The sequence below is a fragment of the Larus michahellis genome, chromosome 7 (genome assembly GCF_964199755.1).
Source record: "Larus michahellis chromosome 7, bLarMic1.1, whole genome shotgun sequence".
NCBI classification, from domain to species: domain Eukaryota; kingdom Metazoa; phylum Chordata; class Aves; order Charadriiformes; family Laridae; genus Larus; species Larus michahellis.
In genome coordinates, this window is record NC_133902.1 from 26,603,400 (window position 1) to 26,627,533 (window position 24,134).

At 42.2% G+C, this 24,134-nt stretch overlaps 1 protein-coding gene across 2 annotated transcripts in view; it reads right to left on the reverse strand.

The window, feature by feature from the left end:
• Positions 1 to 23,652, reverse strand: part of HECW2 (HECT, C2 and WW domain containing E3 ubiquitin protein ligase 2) — a 174,120-nt gene extending 150,468 nt beyond the window's left edge. Inside the window, exon 1 of one of the 2 annotated variants that reach the window (XM_074593852.1) lies at positions 23,432 to 23,652. The gene's annotated coding sequence lies outside the window, so the exon portion shown is untranslated. Of the gene's footprint in view, positions 1 to 17,698; positions 17,817 to 23,431 lie in introns of those variants that run through there. The other variant, XM_074593853.1, reaches the window with a different exon arrangement.
• Between the last annotated feature and the right edge of the window lie 482 nt (positions 23,653 to 24,134).

Consider the following 24,134-nt stretch of genomic DNA (forward strand, 5'->3'; position numbering starts at 1 on the left):
CAAAATTAAGTGTGCAATGCCCTCTCAGTGTCTCATACCTTTCTATCAGAATCATAAATGAAATTTAACTTCTGCTTTGCAGTTCCTCTTTCATGTCTAAAGATGAATTATATCAGAAACATATTTTAAAACTGCTTAAGACTGCTTTCATTTTATGAAACAAAGTTCAACTACATAGCCCTACAAATCTGTGTACTTGAATTAAAGCCAATTTTTTCATGAAAAGTGCATCAGAGCTAGAATCTGAATGCCCATGGTGTTTATTAAACCATTTCTTTTTCCTTTCTTAAAGGAAAGCTATTTTACATAACTTCCCTTTTACAATTTCTTGTTCTGAAAACTGTTATTAACATAAATGCTTTATAAAGACGTAAAATACAAACATGTCTGTGATAGTGAGCTACCTACACATTTAATTTCACATTCACATTTTCCGAAATAGCTACTCACATGTGAAAATTTAAACACAAGTCAAGTACAGTCATGATGTCACAACAAGTTCTTATGATTACAAAGTGTTCCTATATACTTAGTGTATTCCCTGGGAAAAAAAGACGACCCAGTCCTCCTATCTTTGAGCCAACAATATTATGTTAGCTTAGGCTCTGTAGCAGATAATCCTGAGAAATTAAAACAAGAAATCAGTTTTTCAAAAAATGAGCATGGTTTATACTGTGCACAATATGCAAGCAAAACAAAAACATGCTTGTTACAATCATATTCTAGATGAACTCCAACTTTTTTCCATATCCCTATGAAGACTAAATACCTTGGAGACCAACCAAGTATTAAGGTCCTCTTTCAACCATAGCCAGTGACAAGAACTTCGCTACAGATCAAACGTTTCCAGATTAAAGTCACGGAAGTGTGAACACGTACTTACAGAACCAGAAAAAAAAAAAATTACAGTAGACTTTTGCTTACAGGGACCCATCAAAGCATACAATATTGTATACTAGGCTCAATATAGGGAAAAGCTAAATGTATATATCAATTTATTTAATATTGTCAGAATAACACAGAAATGGAACTGAACTGCAGAAAGACTTAAGAAATCAAGTGGTACACAATGGCTTTGATATGACTGATTCTTGACAATATGAAATACGGTATTGTCCAACAGTGACAGTGTGAGAATCAAAGCATGAGAAACGTCTCTTCTGCCTTTACTTTAACATCCAAACAGGCTACCTTATATGACCAATACATTGTGTCTACTTAAATGCGACCCATTTTCTTTGTTTTTGAAATAGAAAGCAATTGTGCAATGCTGCTCATCCCAAAAATCATCAATTGAAATGAAGAAACATGAAACTAGAACAACGAATAGTAATAATTGCATTGTTTAACTATTTTTAGCCTGTTAAATAAAGCTAACATGCCGATAACACGTGACAAACATAGGAACCCTTCCACAGACTAAATGGTGATTTGACATGGCCATTAGATTTGAATTTAATTAAAAGTCATTCAACTCTCTTTATGTCTCCTTCCCACTTCCTCACAGTCCCCAACTGACAAGACCCGCTTTCCCACTGTCCTTGCACTTATACGGGTGCTGGTCTATACTGACCAACCTGTATATATCATATCCCTGCAATTGCATGGGCTAAGCTTCAAGATGTGCACTACTAGTGCATTCACAGAAATCAAAATCCATTTTACAAGAAAATCCCAACAAATCACTAGAAGCATCTATGGCTGCTTTGTTTGCTTATAAGAAAAAACAAAGCAAGATTTTTTCAGTGAAGACAATTTGCAATACAACAAAAATTCTCACCAACATCTACAGCAAATTTTTGCATAAGTCATAACAGTACTGTAAGTGAACAGTCTTCATGAATTCAAGTGCAAAACTGCTAAATTATCCCTACTTACCTTTCCTTCCAAGCATAGTAGCTACTTATTTTTTGCTCTCAGCCAGTTAACCTCACACAGTTTTTCTCACAACTTTTATTTTCCTTATTCTGAAACACCTCGTAAAACAATTAATCATAGTAAGTTATATAAAGCATTTTAAAGACTTCTCTTAGAGAATCCAGAAGCATTTTAACAAGCTTGGCATTTCTTTCAAAAAAGAACATCTATTGAATCACAACTGAGTGTGTGTAATTGTCTAGAAAACATTGTGGAAAAAACCCAAATGTATGTCTCAGTTCAACTAAAACTCAGCGCAACGAGGGTCTACCTATGTCTTAACCCTGCTGTAGATCATGATGAGTCACTGCTTTCTGGAAGAGCAGCCAGAGCACCACCTGCAACTTGCCAGTGGGCTGAAATGTGATTAAGTTATCCAAAGCTTTTCTCCAGCAGGAAAGTCTTCCCTTACACAGAATTACTGCATGAATGCATTGACATAAAACAGTATTTCCAAAGCAAGTATCATTTAGCCTCCACACTGAAAGCTAAGCATAAAAAGAGTAAGAGGGTCTCACCACAACAGCAGTCAATTTGGTTTTCTGTTTTGAAAGGTAGCTTCAGGGAACCAATAGTTACACTGATTTCCAGTCAAGTTCTACCTCTTCTTTTCCCTCACTTTTGCATTAAGAACTGGCCTTGAGCACAGCTGTTAGTTAAAGTTTAATGCATCCCCATAGCCCACATCACATGGGCCGCTGTGTGCCATCTAATGGGAGAAAACATCATGGGTGTCTAGTATGTGTTACTCATCTTCTTTGGTATTTTTCAAAACATCAGGCTATGGAATTATCCTCTTGAAATTGCAGAGGAGAACGCAGTTAACAGCCATGCAACTGGAGGTACAATAATTATAAAATATCACATATATTTCGTGTACCCTTCAACGTTCTCACTTTGACAACAGCATCAGTTCCAGAACTGTACAGCTACCCGTATATCCTGTAATCAGCAAAAAGCAAGAGTTGTCTGTCCTGTTATCTGCCCTGTGAAAAACCAACAGCAAAAAAAAATAAAAAACGCATGCTGAATGATATAATATCAGTCCTATGAAACATTAATAAGCACAAAGCAACCAGGCAAAGAGGGAAAAGGAGGAAAATAAAATATGCTAGCAGTAGGATTATGTAGATCCTTCGCCCTCGAACGACAAATACAACAGTAAGCTCAGTCTGCAAACAAGGAAAGGAAACTGCAGGTATTTCTTTTACAGATTCTGTCATCTCTGATAACATTCTCAGGTACCTGACCAACTTACTGTCTATCTTACTAGTTAAACTCAGAGCTGTTATTTTCAATGTGCATTTAGTTTCAAAGATTAGTGCTGCTACCTGACGTCTGAAAAAGGGCTTCTATATTCAAAAGCCTGTTTATTCCCCCCCGAGTCTTACCAGCTCATTCAGTATAAACTGTACCTTCCACCTCTGATTCCCCCCAGATCTTGCCACATTTGTGCACCGCTCTGAGCCCTTTCCAAGTACTAGTGTCATGGAATGTATCTGGGTTTAGATTCCCCAAAACTTTATGACAACCATAAAGTAATTATGCTTTCTTAAAGCTTGTTCCATGATGGTTTTGCTAGATGCCTCCTAGATTTTACATTATCCGAAACCATGAACAAAAACCGCAAATCTATTCAGGTTCTCTGTATTTTTCATTATTCTATATGTATTTGTCATATCCTTCTCACTGGCCTTTTTTTACAAGAAAATAAGAGATCCACTCAACTTAGTTTCATTAAAGCTATTTCATGCTTTTTAAGAATATAGCAGATCTAGACAAAAGATGTTTAGTCATTCTGAAATTACTACAGATTTAGATAGTACATTTAAAAAATACTTTTGTGATTTTAACTTCCGTATAAAGCATAAAATCTCCTGGACACTGTACTAGAAGAACAAGCTATCCGAGTCTGTTTTTCTGATGCTGCTGTTCTTCAGCTGCTAAAAGAAGAAAACTTGTTACCCCTCCCGCTTAATGAATATAGTAAGAACAGGGCAAGACACTAATTTAGGGAGCTGGTACTGTTAAGAGTTTCAAGACAATGTTACATCAGAGGCTCTTTCTGAACCACAAAAGCTGACAAACTTACCAAAATAATGGCAGTTTCCACCTCCTAAGTTAAACAATAAAACATACGTTATTTTTTTTAAGTTAGCTTGCACTCAAGGATTTTAATGAAAACAAATGAAGATGTACGGATTCATTAAGGCTTGCAACATACTTAGTTTTTCTAAATTGCTACTCTTTTCAATAAGCGTGATGCTTTTATTTGCTATTCTTTAATCTTCATAATCCAACCCGTTTTGTTGAACTACATTTTCAAAAATCCTCCCATTCATTTTATTTATTTTTATATTTCCCTGATCACAAATACATTGCAAACACACCCCCACCCCATCAGCTGGCTTTTCCATCATCAGCAACAGAAGCAAAGTTGAGTCATAGAGCAGCTCCCTGCACTGAACAAGTGGTCCTGTTCTTCACAGCTACTTTAGAGATCTTCTCTCTGTCTGCAACCTGTCAGATCTCCACTCTCAGCTGGACACTTACGGCTCTCAAAGGGAAGGACGAAAAGCAGAAATGCCACTTCAGAAGGTGGAATTTTACTGTATCAAACCACAGCAAGTCCATCTTGGATCACCTTCGGAATGCAGCGCAATGCACTGCAACTGACCTCTTGGTGGTTTTTGTGTTTCGTTTGTGGTTTTTTGGTGGGATTTTTATGGGTTGGTTTTTTTGTTTGATTGTTTTTAAAAAGATGCTTATAGTGGTTTAAAAGAATCCTTTTACTTAGCGTTTGGAAAGCACAAGGAACGTGCACAAGGGCAACTATGGTATTTCAGGTGATGGGTAGACACTTCCAATGTCGATCAGTGATTTCCCTAAAAATGATACTGACTGCCTATACTTGTATGAACATATTTTAACTGTAAAGACAATCCAGAGTCATTTCTTCCTCACAGATCAATAGTGGAGAAGAAAGAAAATGTGAAGCAAATAGTAGCAGTAACTATATCAGAAACAGTAGTCAGGCAGGTTTAATAAAACTGTTAATTGGATATGTCGCAGCTACTTTGATGACAACAAGGAGAAAAAACAAAACCAAAACAAAACACAGAAATGAAACAGAATGCGTGATGATGGTACCAGGAAATTCACCCAGTAACTGCATTAGTGCTAGTGTTCTGGCATTTCCGTCTTTTATTTAATCAATCTTTCATCTTACATTCCATGCTGAAATGCACTTGCCTTCTACCTTAGCACACTTTTACAGCCATGTACTGCTGGTTTCTATAACCAGTAATGGATACACATCCAACACATGGCTTATGCAATTCCCAGAGTCTTTTCCAGACAAACTAATTTTGTCTAAATAATTAGTTGCATTTTGACACACATATTTGTTCTCTTCCTCTTTCCTTAGAGCCAAGCTTTTTTCTGAGTGCGTTAATAACAGTGAAAATAAGCCATTAACTGGCAACTAAGCACACCTGTAGAGCAAGAGTGTTAATTATCAAGCTATACCAAACATTTACAATTTCACTGTGACTTCTGCCTTTAATTTTGCAAAAGTTGTTCATCTCCCATGAAACCACGTGTTTGCTTACACAGATTTCCAAAAGAAAAGGTATTCTAATTTTACTAACTGATGTTCTTGTTACGAATTATATACCTGGTATGTTATTTTGCAGGGCAAAACATAGCTGCAGCTCAGTAGGCATTACCCAATGCCAAATCCTCATCAAGTACAATAGAAATTCAAGAGCATAACCCACAATTTTGTGCCTCAAATGAAGCAACCGCAGTCAAGCGCAACGTATGAATTCAGGCAGACCAAAAGAACAGAGGACACTGATAGATGTAAATGACTGGAAATCCTTATACAGCTGCTTTTTAAATTCTTTGCTGTGAGCAACTGACTCCAACAAGACCATTAGATAGGAAAGCCAAAAGGATCAAAATTCAGAATTTTAGACATAAGCACATTTCAGTAGGATCAATTATGATAGTGAAGTAAGCTTACATAGAGTTTCTAAGTGTTGATGATAATATTCAAAGTTAACAAAGCAAATGAGAGTACAAAAGGTTTCTGGACATCATTAAGTGCCAATTATTTTTTTTCCAGTAATCCAAACAAATGTAATTGCCTGTGTCAAGGATTTCCAAGAGCAGATGCAATTAAGGCACCACTGTCCTAAAAGAAACAGAAAAGGGTTTTCATTATTCAGGAATCTCAGAAGCTCCACTAACATGCACTATTTCTGCAATACTTATGACTGCATAAGTACGTATAAATCACTTACATTTACTTATTACTCACACTCCTGGCTTCTGATAAAATTGCTTTTCAAAGCCTAATAAAGCATCGTGGATCGCGTCTAGACTGATGCTTCAAATTTACTGTATGCAGAAAATGTAAAAATGTTACAAATTTGTTCTCAGCTCAGAAATGGCTCTAACAATTTCGTGATTTTGCTAAAAAAAATCTTAACCTAAAATTAGTATTCTGTGTGTGGGCATACCACTGTATTTTTAATTTCTTGAACAGACTAAAAAAATTTCTGTATACTAACCTTAATCTTCTATGGCTAAGTTCTACGGAAAAAAAAAAAAGAAACAGCAAAATTCACTCCAAGTGATAAAAAAAATCATATGCATACCTGCAGCAAATGAGTTTGCAGACTGATCCCTGTCACTCCTTGTTCCATTTGCCTTGTTGCATATTTTGGAAGACAGCATCCCTCTCTTCCATTAAGGAAGAGAGGAAAAAATCTCAAGTGAATGTTTCTCCGTACTGCTAATGCACTGGAGCTGCTGGAGGTGAAAGCAAAAGCTAGTGTGTGCCACCTTTTCCTGACACATGGGAGAAAATTTGACATCAAAGACTTGCAATCTCTCAGATGCAGTATCTTTAAGAAAAGTTATCGCACTGGCAGATTTCAGCAACTGATTAAAAAGTGACCCGAGGCACCTGCTACAGACCAGGAAAAGGAGAGAGGGAGCTGAATGCTCATCACATCCCCTATTTTCTGGGCACAACCCTCCTTTCAATTCACATTTTGCCAGTGCCATGGCTGGTCAGCATGGCTGTCTCCAGAGCTGTCCCCAATAGCTAGAGTATGTCCTTTTAAAAAACGTTTTTTCTATTACCCTACACAAGGGTAATCAATCTTCAACCTTACTCTCCAGGCTCCCATCCTTACTAAACCAGAAAAGGACAAGAAAGAAAAGGATGACCAAGACCATAAGAATGAATGTGTATGCAGAGAACTGCAGAAATCCAAAATTACCGGAGGTCTGGGGAGGGATGAGAATGACAAGAGAATTGCAGAGATGCCTGAAGACAAAACTGGGGGGTGGGGGGAGGGGGGTGTGGAATCAGTGAAGGAAGGAAATCAGAAGAGAAAGAACTTTTGGACATATAGGATGGTAAGATAGGAAAACTTCAAAGAAAGGAATCAAAAGAATAATTTAAAGATAATGGATACATGACATTTCAGAACATATATTCTTAAAACTCAAATTGTTCTTGTTCTGCAGTTTAATTGATTGAAGTTCTGTCATTTTGTAATTAAAAAGCCACATTAAACACACACTAATGATAATCAGAGGGAAAAGGATCTCACAATCTGATATTACATAAAATCACTTGGACTCTTACAATAAGCAAGCTAAATTTAAAATAATCAATTCCATAATGGTTGAACTATCACTCAACAATTGGAGGGTAAGTCAGGCATAACTCTTTATAGAACATTATTTCTACGAAGGTATGATGCTTATGAAGCTTGATGGTGTTTTGGGGATGCATTACTTTCCTGTCCTGTTTCAACAGCAAACGGGAGGATGTATGCTCTAGTCTTTGGATTTTATACCACAACCACCATGACCAATATTACAGTGTTTGTAAATCAAAAGCAATAGTGAAGTCCTCAACAGATTTAGTGGAGGTTGTCATGTTTAAGAAATAAAAGCACTGTTTAGGGTAGCATTTTATATGACATGCTTTTTGAAAGCAAGATAAGGGTGGCAAGAGGGGGCTTTTCACATTGAGACATCATTTGTCATGAAAGGGCTTTCTCAAAACCAGAAGTCTAGAAGCATTTGTAGGAGTTCAGATTTCACTGATTTGGTTTGGAACACTGTTCCATAGCTGAATCATTACCACCAAGAGTGTTTTATCCCCAGTTCTTTCAGTGTTAATCCTGGGCTTTGCTAACTGCATCATGCCAGAACGGCACACCTATGGGATAGTTCACAATCCGACTCATTCTTTCCACCGCAAATGCTTATACAAAATTTTTTCCTGCATGGTCCAAGAGGAATAGCGCTATAATCACTTGTAACTCTTTATTCCTTGGGTCCTTTCCATGTATGAATAATGGATAAATATTTAAATCTATTGTATATTTCTTTAAAAAAAAAAAAGCAGACAGTTTGCACTCATATATGTTCAGCTCCTGCTAACTGTAAAACAGTTAATATTCTGTTCACCTCAGTAAAGATTCCTAGCTATGCTATCTAATGCAAACTATAGGTAGGTAAAATATCACCTGCAGAAGAAAATGTGGCTATAACACCCAACATAAATATTGGAATATTCATGCTCTAGAGATCATGTATGGACTGGTTTTAATTCCAGGTAACTAACAAGAAAAGCTGAACTTTTAAGTGAAGAGCTACAAAAATGCAAGGTATTTTTACCCACGCTTACATTTTAATGAAATAAAATGTCTTCAATCAAGTTCAGTTAGACTGAAGTATGTAAGGTTTTACGAAGATGAGAGTATGTGCAGTAATACTGATACCCAGTGAGTAACTTGGAAAGTGGAATATTCATATGAGAACACTTTTTCCCCCATATTCAGGAAATGTGAATGTATCATGCAATACATCTGCTATTTTGCTGTAGTAAGCTATATTTCACCAAATTTTTAAACTAGTTTCTTACTACATTGCACAGATTGAAGGAAAAACTGATCAGATACACCAGTCAAAGCAGACTGCATTCTCTTAATCCACTTAACAATTTAAACTGTACTTGGCCTGATTCAAGAAGTGTAAATCACAGTAGCCCAATTAAGTGTTATGCCCATTTACATTAGCTGGAATCAGGCCTATGAATGCTTCCTTTTTAAGTAAACCTCAGTAAGTTTGAAAACATTCAAAAAATAACAATACTATTAGACACAAGACCAACTTCCCTTATTCAAGTCATTAAGTACAGAACTCAGTTGAGAAGATTATTTTTTTCCTCCACATGATGCAAAACTTCCCTTACTTTCTCCTCCCTTAGAAGGCACAATTTCTAGGCTTCAACAATCCACATTGGACTTAGGTTGTCAACCTGAAAGTAAAAGATTTCATTACCGGTTTCCCAAGAGGTAATGAATGATGTTTGCCTTTTAAATGTGTTTTGGATAGAGGAGAAATAAAAGGATAAGACATCCATGACTGCAAGACGGCACACGATCAGAATCTGATGTGATACTGCATGGATCCTAACCGTCCTGCCCCCACTGCTGGCAAGGCTGCAGGGGCAGGGAGGGACTTCACAACCATTTCTGTACTAACAAGAAGTGATTACAATATTGATTTTTCATGGGGCTACTTACATGAGTAAACATTAATCAATTTGTGTTAGGGTTGCAAACTAAGATCAAAATAATTATTTGACAAATAAGGCTTGCTTGCAGCTGACTCACAGCCTACATCACAAGTCGCGAAGCATAGTTAGTAGAAAGCTAAATTCTTCACCCTTTTAATACTGCTTTTTGTTTTCCAAATGGCACACAATCAGCTAAGACAGTAAATCAACACGTTTTTCCTTTGGAAATTAAGTTGGGATATATGACTTGTTCCAGGCCTTTCTTATTTCTGAGGTGTTTGGAAGACTGAATTCCTCATCATCCACACTTAGGAAGATCCTGTCTATTCTGTTTAAAAATATTTCACATGTGGTTAATCAATGCATATTTTAGTTACAAAGTCTTTGTTTAATATACAGATAGCCAACACTGCCTTTTGCATTAAAAAAGGGATGTCATTAATTTAAAAATCACATTAATCTGTCAGAAAAGTTTTTAATGTATTAGAGCCTCACCAAAAAAAACCTGAAATTACACAGAAGAAAGATTTGAGGGAAAGTATTTCTGTTTTTCCAGGTTGAATAATTGAGAGTTTGTGTTTTGTTCCCCTACAGCAGTCTCCCAGTTGTTTGGGTGGATTTTTATCAAAGCACTGGAAAGAAAAGCACTTAAATGGCAACAATAAAAACACAAACCTTGGAAAGAAGACCAAGCAACATGCACAAGACCTGAGGTTTACATTTTCTTCTACGAACAGATTCAAAATGGACTGTGTCAAAAAACAAACAAAAAAAAAACCAAACCACCAACAAGCAGTGTAGGAATGACCAATCTACAGTAAAAAAAAAAAAAAAAAAGGCGGAAGATTAAAACAAAGGCTTCTTTTGTGCCAACACGTTAGGTCTCCCATTAAAAGAAAAAAGAAAAATTAAATATATGCATTAGTCCTCCTTATATTGGCTATATTTATCCCACCCACTTATTATCCAGAAATGTAATAGAAATAAGTTTATCTACAGAAGCAAGAAACAAAACTGCTTAGCTTTCCCCCCCCCTTAATAAAGGGCTGTCTCCATACAGCTACCGACAACTGATGAACCTCACGCCAAGAGGTGCTGAACATGCTTCTTGTATCTATAGTACCTCAAACTCTTTACAAACTGAGATAAGCATAAGTAAGCTTTAAAAACCTCCTGACTTCATGCTCTTAGAGCCTTGGCAGATAATTGTTACAGCTAGTGATTTATCCTATCATCATGAGGCAAACCTGTCTTAAGTTCAACATAAGTCAAAACCAGATTTCTTTGTAGTGTATTTATGCTAAAGCATTTAACCTATTAACTTACCTTAGCTAGAAATCCAGTACTTAAGTCTATGCCTTTGCACACAGTCAGTATCAATATCAGTATTAAGTGGAAATGAAACAACTTAACATAAAAGCAAAGACTTCCTCCAAAACAGTGAGTCAGTTTTTAAAAGACACAGGCTCTCACTGGAAATCAGTATTTTCAGGACTACAAGGCAAAATTAACACAACACCCACCTCAATGCAGTAAACAAACAAAAAACACCCACCCAAATTCAATTAAGAAAAATAGGGGTAAAATTTTAAACAAGCAACTAGTTCACTGCTTAGAACGTTAAGTCTGACAATTTGGCTTTATTTACCTATTTTTCATAAAGGTATGCATAAATCAACTCTAGAAAAAAATCAGCCTTCCATAACTTGCAATATTCAGTATGTTTCACACAATGCCTAAGGAGAAACCCCCCCTCCACCCCCCCAAAAAAAAGCCTACATCTTTGATATCAGGAAGAAAACCACATCTAAACTGTTCAGTGTAACTAAACGTGTGACACAAACTAAGGCAAGAAGTGGAAATTGTCAGAATTCTGTGGAACATTAAGGAGGGTGACAATTTACAACCGCTGAGCAGCAGCACCACGGTGTTTACAGTGGCTCTCTACATTAACCAATAGTTTCATAATGAAAAATATTAACCTGTCACACTTAACAGTCCGACAGAACATAATCCAAATTCAGAGCAAGTTCATAATACGCACTTACTCAAGTTAATAGAATGTGTTCATAAACATGGAGCTAGCACCAAGTTATATTTTGCTGGAAGTTATTTCATTCTAAGAAAGTCAAAACACCTTTTAGGAAATGAAACAGAGAACTGGTGTCATCTACACACTCAGAGATTATTAGGTGAGCATTTGAGACAAAAACACCATGTAAAACAACCATGAACTCTGACATTTATTCTAGTTCTGATACTTTGCTACGCATGCTTACAAGACCCTAACAGCATTTTGGAAAGATCTGGACAGCACTCAACATGGTGTTATTCAAAACATAAGGAGCTTGTTGTTAAATGAAATAACGTGTATGTGTGTATATATAGATAGCATGGGGAATAAACAAGAGGAGTTAAAGACATGCGCACACCTCCAGGGCTGTGATCTTATTGGCATCACAGAGACATGATCATAGAATCATAGAATCTTCATGGTTGTAAAGGACCTTTGAGATCATCGAGTCCAACCAGACACACACAAAAAACCCCCCCTACAATCTCTGCCACTAGAGCATGCCCTGAAGTGCCAAATCTAGACGTTTCTTAAATACCTCTAGGGATGGTGACTCATCCACCTCCCTGGGCAGGCTGTTCCAGTGCCTGACCACTCTTTCAGTAAAGTAATTCTTCCTAATATCTAACCTAAACCTCCCCTGCTGCAACTTCAGACCATTTCCTCTGGTCCTGTCATTATTCACCTGGGAGAAGAGGCCAACCCCCACCTCTCTGCAACCTCCTTTCAGGTAGCCGTAGAGGGCCATGAGGTCTCCCCTCAGCTTCCTCTTCTCCAAACTAAACATGCCCAGCTCCCTCAGCCTCTCCTCATGCGACTTGGTCTCCAGACTCCTCACCAGCCTGGTAGCTCTCCTCTGGACAGGCTCCAGCACTTCAATGTCCCTCTTGTACAGGGGGGCCCAGAACTGAACACAGTACTCGAGGTGAGGCCTCACCGGTGCCGAGTACAGAGGCACGATCACTTCCCTGCTCCTGCTGGCCACGCTATTCCTGATACAAGCCAGAATGCTGTTGGCCCTCTTGGCCACCTGGGCACACTGCTGGCTCATGTTAAGCTGGCCATCCACCAGCACCCCCAGGTCCTTTTCTGCTGGGCAGCTCTCCAGCCACTCTTCCCCAAGCCTCTAGGGTTGCTTGGGATTGTTGTGACCGAAATGCAGGACCCGGCACTTGGCCTTATTAAACCTCATACAGTTGGCCTTGGCCCATCGATCCAGCCTGTCCAGGTCCCTCTGCAGAGCCTTCCTACCCTCAAGCAGATCAACACTCCCACCTAGTTTGCTGTCATCTGCAAACTCACTGAGGGTGCCCTCAATCCCCTCATCCAGATCATTGATAAAGATACTGAACAAAACTGGCCCCAAAACTGAACCCTGAGGGACACCACTGGTGACCGGCCGCCAAGAAGATTTCACCCCATTAATCACAACTCTCTGGGCACGGCCATCCAGCCAGTTTTTTACCCAGCGAAGAGTACACTTGTCTATGCCATGATTCGCCAGCTTCTCCAGGAGAATGCTGTGAGGGATGGTGTCAAAGGCCTTACCAAAGTCCAGACAGACAACGTCCACAGCCTTCCCCGCATCCAGAAGGCGGGTCACATGGTCATAGAAACAGATCAGGTTGGTTAAGCAGGACCTCCCTTTCCTAAACCCATGCTGGCTGGCCCTGATTGCTTGGCTGCCCTGCACTTGCCATGAGAGCTCACTCGAGATGATCCCCTCCATGATCTTTCCTGGTACTGAGGTCAGGCTGACAGGCCTGTAGTTCCCCAGATCCCCCTTCCGACCCTTCTTGTAGATGGGCGTCACATTAGCCACCCTCCAGTCATCTGGTACCTGCCCCGTTGACCAGGATTGTTGATAAATGATGGAGAGAGGCTTGGTGAGCTCTCCTGCCAGCTCCCTGAGTACTCTTGGGTCAATCCCATCTGGCCCCATAGACTTACACGAGTCTAAGTGCAGAAGCAGATCACTGCTTCCTCCTGGATTATGGGTGTGTTGTTCTGCTCTCCATCCTTATCTTCCAGCTCAGGTGGCTGAACACCCTGGGGACAGTTGGTCTACCTATTGAAGACGGAGGCAAAGAAGGCATTATCTCAGCCTTCTCCTCGTCCTTGGTCGCAACTTCTCCCCCCACGTCCAGTACGGGACAGAGATTCTCCCTGACTCTCTTTTTGTTGATGTATTTTTAAAAACTTTTTTTGTTCTCCTTTATGTTAGTGGCCAAGTTGAGCTCCAGCTGGGCTTTTGCCTTCCTTGGGATGGCTCTTGTGACTGGAGTGTTGGAATGGAAGGATACAAGCTCTTCAGGAAGGACAGGCAGGGGAAACAGGGAGGGGATGCCACCCTCTATGTCAATGACCAGCTGGAGTGCATGGAGCTCCACCTGGGCATGGATGAGGAGCCGACTGGGAGCCTTTGGGTCAGAATTAAAGGGAGGGCAGGGACACATGACATTATAGTAGGTGTATGCTACAGGCACACCCAACCAGGAAGACCAAGCGGGTGAGGCCCTCTATAGACAGATAGGAGCAGCCTCACGTTCTCAAGCCCTGGTCCTCATGAGGGGTCTTCAGCCACCCTGATATCTGTTGGAGGGACAACACAGCAGGGCATAAGCAATCCAGGAAGTTCCTGGAATTTGTCAATGATAACTTCCTTCTTCAAGTGATATAGGAATCTATGAGGAGAGATGCTATACCGGACCTTGTTCTCACCAACAAGAAGGGGCTGGTGGGGAACATGAAGCTCAAGGGCAGCCTTGGCTGCAGTGACCACGAAATGGTAGAGTTCAAGATTCTTAGGGCAACGAGGAGGGCACACAGCAAGCTCAATACTCTGGACTTCAGAAAAGCAGACTTTGGCCTTTTCAGGGATCTGCTTGGCAAAATACCATAGGATAAAGTCCTGGAGGGAAGAGGGCCCCAAGAAAGCTGGTTAATATTTTCAGGGATCACCTCCTCCAAGCTTAGGAGCAATGCATCCCAACAAATAGGAAGTCAGGCAAAACACCGAGAGGCACGCATTGATGAACAAGGACCAAACACTAAAAGGAAGCCTACAGACGGTGGAAGCAAGGACAGGTAGTCTGGGAGGAATACAGAGAAATTGTCCAAGCAGCCAGGGATGAGGTTAGGAAAGCTAAAGCCCAGATAGAGTTAAATCTGTCCAGGGACACCAAGGGCAACAAGAAAAGCTTCTACAGGTATATCAGTGATAAAAGAAAGACTAGGGGAAAAGTGGGCCCTCTCCAGAAGGAAATGGGAGACCTGGTTACCCAGGATATGGACAAGGCTGGGGTACTCAATGACTTTTTTGCCTCCAGTCTTCATCGGCAAGTGCTCTAGCCACACTGCCCAAGTCGCAGAAGGCAAAGGCAGGGACTGGGAGAATGAAGAACCACCCATTGTAGGAGAAGATTAGATTCGAGATCATCTAAGGAACCTGAAGGTGCACAAGTCCATGGGACCTGATGAGATGCAGCAGTGGGACCTTAGGGAACTGGCAGATGAAGCTGCTAAGCCACTATCCATCATATTTGAGAAGTCGTGGCAGTCCGATGAAGTTCTGACTGACTGGAAAAGGGGAAACATAACCCCTATTTTTAAAAAGGGAAAAAAGGAAGAACCTGGGCAACTACAGGCTGGTCAGTCTCACCTCTGTGCCTGGCAAGATCATAGAGCAGATCCTCCTGGAAACTATGCTAAGGCACATGGAAAATAAGGAGGTGACTGGTAACAGACAACATGGATTCACCAAGGGAAAATCATATCTGACATCTGGTGGCCTTCTACGGCAGCATTACAGCATTGATGGGTAAGGGAAGAGCAACTGACATCATCTACCTCAACTTGTACAAAGCATTGGATGTTGTCCCACACGACATCCTTGTTGCTAAACTGGAGAGACATGGATTTGACAGATAGACCACTCAGTGGATAAGGAATTAGCTGGATGGTCGCACTCAGAGAGTTGCGGTAAACAGCTCAATGTCCAAGTGGAGACCAGTGATGAGTGGTGTTCCTCATGGGTTGGACAGGCGCTGTTTAAAATCATGTTGGTGACACGGACAGTGGGATTGAGGGCACCCTCAGCAAGTTTGCCAATAACACCAAACTGTGTGGAGCAACTGACACAACTGGAGGGAAGGGATGCCATCCAGAGGGACCTTGACAGGCTTGAGAAGTGGGCCCATGTGAACCTCATGAAGTTCAGCAAGGCCAAGTGCAAGGTCCTGCACCTGGGTCACAGCAATCCCAAGCACAAACACAGGCTGGGCGGAGAATGGATTGAGAGCAGCCCTGAGCAGAAGCACTTGGGGCTGTTGGTTGATGAGAAGCTGAACATGACCCAGCAATGTGCGCTTGCAGCCCAGAAGGCCAACCGCTTCCTGGGCTGCATGAAAAGAAGCCTGGCCAGCAGGTCAAGGCAGATGATTCTGCCCCTCTACTCTGCTCTGATGAGACCCCACACGGAGGACTGCATCCAGGTCTGGAGTCACCCAACATAAGAAGGACATGGACATGTTGCAGCAAGTCCAGAGGAGGGCCACAAAGATGATCAGAGGGCTGGAGCACCTCTCCTATAAAGACAGGTTCAGAGAGTTGGGGTTGTTCAGCCTGGAGAAGAGAAGGCTCCAGGAAGACCTTATAGCAGCCTTCCAGTACTTAAAGGGGACCTACAGGAAAGAGTGGGACAGACTCTTTATCAGGATAGTGATTTAGATTAGATATTAGGAAGAAATTCTTTACTGTGGGGGTGGCGAGACACTGGAACAGGTTGTTCAGGAACGTTGTGGATGCCCCATCCCTGGAAGTGTCCAAAGCCAGGTTGGATGGGGCTTTGAGCAGCCTGGTCTAGTGGGAGGTGTCCCTGCCCATGGCAGGGGGGTTGGAACTAGATGATCTTTAAGGTCTCTTCCAACCCACTCTATTCTATGATAGTTTTTTTTCCAATACGGAAACAAATAGAAAACAACAATATGCAATAAACTTTCTTAAGTGTTGCTTTCTCATAAATGACAGTGCCTTTTGTTTTTCTCTAGGTAAACGACATGCAATTGCAGCTTTTTCTTATGCAAAAACATGCAGCAGCATCCTTATGGCTACATCTGCACTCATATGCAGAACGGGCCACAAAACAAATGCTGAAGCCATGCAGTACAGCACGCACACTAAATGCTCTTCTCTCACAAAATGGGGCTGTCTTATCCATAGCCCATTTTGGGGTTGTCCCTGGTCCATGGCTTTCCCTGAGTTGTGCCTTATTTGGGCTGCTGACACTGGCCAAAAGCATGCCAAGGAGCCCACTAACAATAAAACAGTGCCACAACCTTGGGACAGCATTTAAGTTCAGGCACTAAGTCACTCAGACAGCAGGTACAGCCATAGCCTTGCTGACCCCAACGAAAGGTTTTCAAGTCTCAGAGAGCCCACCACAGTTACATTTGCAATTTTCCTATTTTCCTATGCAATACAAATATTTGGGAGATTAGTTCCTTGACAACAATTTTTATGTTCATGAAGAAAATGTAGACATTTTTATTAGAGCAATGAATCAAGAACCATAAATTATAGTTTTTATGCAGCTATAGCTACATTTTAAAGAGATGATAAGTTTACAATCTCTACTTTTTTGTTATTTCTAGTGGGAAAAATAACTCTTAGCAAACTACCCGCTCAAAACAGACTCCAATCGGTAATCTAGCAGAAGAATAACATGATCAACTGATCAGATCAGCTGTTTTTAAAATGCATCTTAAATAAAGAAAACACACAGCTTAACAAGTGCACCTTTTGGAGCTGGAACTTTGCAGCCTAGCACTACAAAGCTCACATGCTCTTGAGAGAGCGAAGGAATCCCATAAAGATGGGCATATGCCTTTTTGTGACAATAAGGAGCCAAAGGAAATTGCTGGTTTTGTAATTTTTTTTATTGCTACTTTGCCAATACTCAGCATCTGTAATATCCAATTTAGTGAAGCCCTTGATTTGGGGCACCTAGTGAGTGATCATTTTTGAGCGTTCTTTCAGCAGGATCCCTACATTCCTCGCTGCTCCCCAACAGAGTGCGGCTGATCCACTCCACTCACCATAAGGTGCTGTGGCTTCAGCTGTCACAGTCATTCCTGGCAAACTCTTCTCTCTTACTGTGGTTACTCTATCCGACAAGGATCAGTCAATGTTTTCTTTTTTTAAAGATGCTGCTGGTCATTCCTGGAAGAAAATGAGTTTTACTGTTGCATGCTTTGGGCTCATCTAATTACAGTACTAGCCTTCAGGGAATTTTTAAACTAATGACATTGTATTTGTCAAGCATATAAACTTTTAATCTGATTTTTCAAGTGGATCCTAGCCAATGGATCCTTGCCACCATAGCACTTAACAAAACACATCTGACTGTCCTCCATGCAATATTTAGGTGGCCTTATTATCAAAATGTTAATTTTTGTTACCTAATATCTTTCTCTGGTGGTCAATACAAGGCATATAGGTATATTGACAATGTTATTAAAGTTTTTATGACTAAAAGTCAACAAGTCAAATTATACGTGCGTAAATACAGCTTCACAAATGAAGAGGCGCGCACCTTAAGAAATCTGAATCAAAACACTATCTGAACAACTCCTCAGTTTCTCTGCTGATCTCATGATTTATTGTATGCCAGCATCAAGAAATACCAGGCTGACAGTACAGTTGTTTGGGGTTGTTGGTTTTTTTTTTTCCTATTTCAACATGCTATTCTTTATTTTCAAGATTTTTTCCATTTACAGTGCTAATACAGAGACCAAAAATCCAAGTTATTAATTATGTCACAATGACTCCTTAACCCCCCCCCAAAATGCAAACAGCTCAGATGACCCATCAATCACATACTTTGGGGTACTTCCTTAATTCTAAAGGACAAATAGTGCACTATTTCAACCATTAAGTTTGGCTTGACTGTACTAATTGGGTCTTTTGGACAAATAATGCTGGATTCACATTACAATTTCAAATTCATTTCAATTATTACTGCTTCTCCAGAACACACACAAGCTGCAATTCTGCCATGTAGAAAGCTTGATGACTACACTTCAAAGAAAAGATCCTCTCTTATTTTCACCTTTCAAAACTACCTTTAAACATAACTATCTATTTTTTTTCAAAACTGCATGCCAGTTCAGGGCAAAATTTGCTAAATAAATTATGAAATACAGGTATTAATGTCCATTGAGCAACAGGTATCAGCATACCAGTCCTCCCCAGACTTAAAACAATACAGTTGGGACATAAAACTGTGTAAAAGTAACATAACACAAAATTCTGGCACAATTAAGACAGCAGTCATAACTGTCTACATCCAAACCAGACTTAGCCTCAGTCACTTTTCATTTTCTCCCCAGTACTAGAGGGTATCATGAGAAGACGGAACAGCTCTTCATAATAAGATAGAGAGATATGACTCGCCATTTGCCTCAAAATCTAAATCCATACATCCTGTCAGCAGAACTTGGAAACCTAACACCGACTTTTTCAAAACAAGTAATAGGATTCCTAGATGTTGCAAGGGATGACTGGAACGCATACACTTCTAACGTGAGTGACTACATGTTGAACTAACAGTCGAGGGCTTGCACTTCCAATGAGGACTCACAATCTGACTGCAGTCTTTTAACACAACTACTCAGAAGTTTTATCATGACACCTGGAAGACAGCACAGAATCATAGAATTGCCTAGGCTGGAAGGGACCTTTCAGATCATCAAGTCCAACCACGAACCTAACTCTGACAAAAACCATCACTAAACCATATCTCCAAGCACCCCATCTACCCATCTTTTAAATACCTCCAGGATGCTGACTCAACCACTTCCCTGGGCAGCCTGTTCCAATGCTTAATAACCCTTTCAGCGTAAAAATTTTTTCCTAATATCCAGTCTAAACCTCCCTTGGTGCAACTTGAGGCCGCTTCCTCTCGTCCTATGGCCCGTTACTTGGGAGAAGAGACTGACCCCCACCTCTCTACAACCTCCTTTCAGGTAGCTGTAGAGAGCGATAAGGTCTCCCCTCAGCCTCCTTTTCTCCAGGCTAAACAATCCCAGCTCCCTCAGCTGCTCCTCATGAGACTTGTTCTCCAGACCCCTCACCAGCTTCGTTGCCCTTCTCTGGACCCGCTCCAGCGCCTCGATGTCTTTTTTGTGGTGAGGGGGCCAAAACTGGACACGGTACTCAAGGTGAGGCCTCACCAGTGCCGAGGACAGGGGGACGATCGCTTCCCTAGTCCTACTCACCACACTGTTCCTGATACAGGCCAGGATACTGTTGGCCTTCTTGGCCACCTGGGCACACTGCTGGCTCGTATTCAGCCACCAGCCGACCAACACCCCCAGGTCCTTTTCTGCCAGGCAGCTCTCCAGCCACTCTTCCCCAAGCCTGTAACGCTGCACGGGGCTGTTGTGACCCAAGTGCAGGACCCGGCACTTGGCCTTGTTGAACCTCATACCATTGGCCTCGGCCCATCGATCCAGACTGTCCAGATCCCTCTGCAGAGCCTTCCTACCCTCAAGCAGGCCGACACTCCCACCCAACTTGGTGTCATCTGCAAACTTAATGAGGGTACTGTGCTACTTTCACTGAGTATGCAATCAATTTTAAGAAAACACACAGGTTTCAGGCACTGACATCTACATTTCTGTAAAAAAAATATTTAAAAAAAAAAAGTGTTACTTGAACTCTTCTACAAGGACTACAGTATTTCAGGATCACATCCTACTTGGCCTCTCATCCCATGAAGAGGTGCCCTTGTAACACATGTCCATGCTACACAAAGCTTTATCACCATTTTTGATCTTATTGCCAGAGAAATGGGCATTTCCAACCTTTTCTTCAATACCACTGATATTCCAGCTGATCACAAACAAGCTGACATGGAGGAAGATCACAGAGGCCCTGTATCACTGTCTATGTAAACCGTGCACAGTTAATTCAATTTCAATGGAAATGACATGGAACTTCTTTTAGATACTAAACTCAAATATCAAAATAATCTGTAACAATGACAGTTAATCCCATTCTCATCTTGCAAAGGGCCCTGATGTGATTAGATAAACACCTCATGTACTGCCATTAGCTTCAAAGTGCCAAAACACAAGCTCACAAGGTTGCAAGAATACATCTCTTCTCCATTTCGGTTGGGGGACTTCTGTATAAAATGTTCAGTTCCATTACATCTGTTAGGCAATAAAATTAATATTCTTTGTACTGGTGAGTGAGTAACTTCACTCCAGCCTCTCCCCCTTTGTAATATAACCAAAAAATCACCAACGGACAGTGTGAAGACAAAGGCTATGACTGTGCCATGCATGATGACAGCAGGATCAAACAAAATTAGGCTCAGCTACTCAGAGCATCTCATACTATGAAAGGCAGCACTGTTGGCTATGGCCTCAAACAAGGGGTTTTGAACGCGCTACTGAAGTGGACATTTACATCTCATTTTCCATGATTAAGCAACATTACCCAAATAAGCATTTTGTCACCATCTCCCTTGTATCAGTACACATTAGCCAATGGAGTAAATGCAATAGCCTAAGCATCCTGTTTCTGTCTGATTAAAGGAGAGTTATTGAAAAAACAAAATGCTGAGTTGGATCAAAAAAGAAAAAATGGAAAAGGAGTTACACTTAATTATTCAAGAATGTCATCTGCAGATTGCATATGCAGAAAGCCCCCTTATTTTGCAGCATACTGGAGCTTTAGCTGCAGTTTAAAGAGTGTTGGAACATAGAGGGAAAAAAAGGGTTGGTTTTTTTTTCAGTTAGGCATTACTATTTAACCTTATAAAGGGGGCAACACAAAGTAAATTCCATTTCTTCTCAGGAAATCTGATAAAACAGTATATTGTTTCTGGCTGGCAGCCATTGCACTATTACACGCTTCTTAAAGGCATAACATTGTGAATTCTACCAGATTTGAAAAAGCACTGGAAGCATAAAATAAATAGAAATGCCCGTTAGCTCAACTAACTTTAAACATAAATAGCAAGGTAGTAAATAGGTCTTTAAGGAAGGCAGAGGGTCCTTACAGAGAGTGGCAAATGCTCCAAGCCAAACCAATTCCATAGTGCCATCAAGACTGAAAGATACACCGCGAGTTTGCACTGGCATCACCAGAAGGCTGTTTATAGAGACAGATGGACGGAAGGAAGCCTGTTCAACAACAATTCTGTGAAGTTAAACTACTACTAAGCACAACTTTAAAAATGGTCTCCAGTCAACCATATGAGCTCCATGCAACCTCAGAGCGCCTTTTAAGGTGGTTTGTTTAAATTCCAGCATAAGACACAAATAAGGAGAGAAAGACAGATACACACATGCAGACTAGCATCTAACATCCACTGTGGTATCTCCAGATGACATGAAAGCATCCACATTTTTGGAAATTGAGAGCCTGAACAGCAGCGGTGATTGAAAGGCAGCATTAGGTTTGTCCCTTTCATATGCTAATAATGACATCATACCTTATGACCCAATGCTGCAACCACACACTATCATCTTCTAAGAAAAAATTTTTCAAAGCAGTCTAAGAAGCAGGCAAACTGCTCACCTGCGTATAGGAAGAAGTTTTTTTTAATCCATCCATGACATAGATTTCTTTCTCTTCCTCAGTGCTGTGAATAATCACTACTGAAATATTTAGAACGGTTTGACTGACTTTCTTAAAAAAGTAAAAAAATACTATAATCGTTGGGGGAAGTAGGAAAAAAAAAAATCTCCAAAAGAAGTTTTTAAGCATACAGAAAGCGGTCCTGGACATTTATGAAGTGAAGCAAGGTAAGGCCCCTGCTGGGATCTCCGTACAGGAGGGATTTAGGGCTGAACCTCTTGCAAACATTCCAATGCAATGTAGTGTAGTGCAAAGACTCCCTCACACAGCATCCCAGAAAAGAAAAAAGAAAAAAAAAAAAGTTATAAATACTCTCTCCATCCTCCTGACATATATCCAGCAATAAAATAAGAGATAATAAATTATGTAACTACTACTGTCTACATACACCACACTCCCTGTATTTTGACATCAAAGAGCCCAAAAAAGAATTTTTTATTTTTCTTTTTTAAATATACCCTCATGGTTTTTAGTGACATGCACAGAAAAGGTTAAGAGAAAAAAAAACAAGCGTACTGAGAAAGAGATCTCCACGTCAATAAACAATCCACAGAATGGTGAGAACAGGAATATAAGCCTATTTTTCCCCCCAGTGTCATTGTGCTGTATTTCGTGCACACAAGAACAGAAACACACATTAAACCCCACTGTTTTGAAAACAACATGCTTGAAATCTGCAGCGATCTTTCTTCCCCACCGCGGACACTGCTACATAAAATCTGGAGAACAGCCCTATACATAAATAAATAAATACCCTAAATGGCGAGGGGAAAAAAAAAGAGCGGAGGAAACAAACGCGTCGCACAAAGTGTTGGACGCATTCTCCGGGCAGGAAACGACTTATAATTAAATGGCCCAAAAGCGATTAAAACGAAGCCGAAGGGAGCCCTGCGGGGCTGCGCGGCAGCCCGCCGCCCGAGCCTCCGGCATGACGGGGCAGGCGAGGCGGCCGCTGGGGCGAGGGAGCGGAGCCCGCCGCGGGGGCAGCGGGCGCCCCGGCCCGCAGAGCGCCGGGCCCGCCCCGGGGGTGCGGCGGGCGGGGGCCGTGGGGGCCCCGCACCTGCCGCGGCATCGGCACCGCTAAGGCCAGCCCCGGCCCGGTCCCCCTCAGGCTGCAGCCGCCCCCCGGGCTCAGCCGCGTCCCTCGCTCCCGCCGGCACCGGGCGGCGCCCACTCACCTCGCAGAGGCGCGCACTGCGGATCCGCGCCCGGTGGCGGGCTCCGGGGGAGGGCGGCTCCCGCGCCGTGCCGTGCCGCTGCGGAGCCAGGCGGCGACCGGAGTCACCCCGTCCTTGCAGCAGGCTGCTCCCGCCGGTGGCGGCGGCGGCCCCTCCGCGCCCACGGCGGGGCGAGCGCCTCCCCGCGCAGGGGCGCCCGCGCCGCCCCCCGCCCCCGCGCCGCCTCAGCGGCGGGGCTGGGCCCCCCGCCCCTTGGCCGGCCTCCGCCTCCGCGCCGGCATCTTCCCCGCGATCGCCGACAGGCACGGCAGAACCGGGGTGGCTGAGGAGGGCCGGGGCCGAGGCCGCAGCCCCGCGGGCCTGGGCGGCGCCGGGGGCGGATAGCTGTAACAAAGCCGCCCGCTACCCGCCTCCCCCCGGCGAAAGGAAGGCAGCGGGATGCGGTCGCCCCGCCGGCGGGAGGGGGCTGCCGGGATGCCGCCAGGCCGCGGCTCGGCGGCCGCCCGGGCCCCGCGGGAGGGTAGCGGGCTGCGGGGGATACCCGGGCCCCACCGAGCCCCGGCCCGTGCACCCGTAATAGGTAAATCCTATTTCGAAGCCCACCCCGTACGGATCCGGGGGGGCGGGAATGGTCCTGCAGCTGCTGCGTTTTAACTGCTGTTCCTGAGAAAGCGTCACGGAAACGGTGCTTTGAAATGCCAAT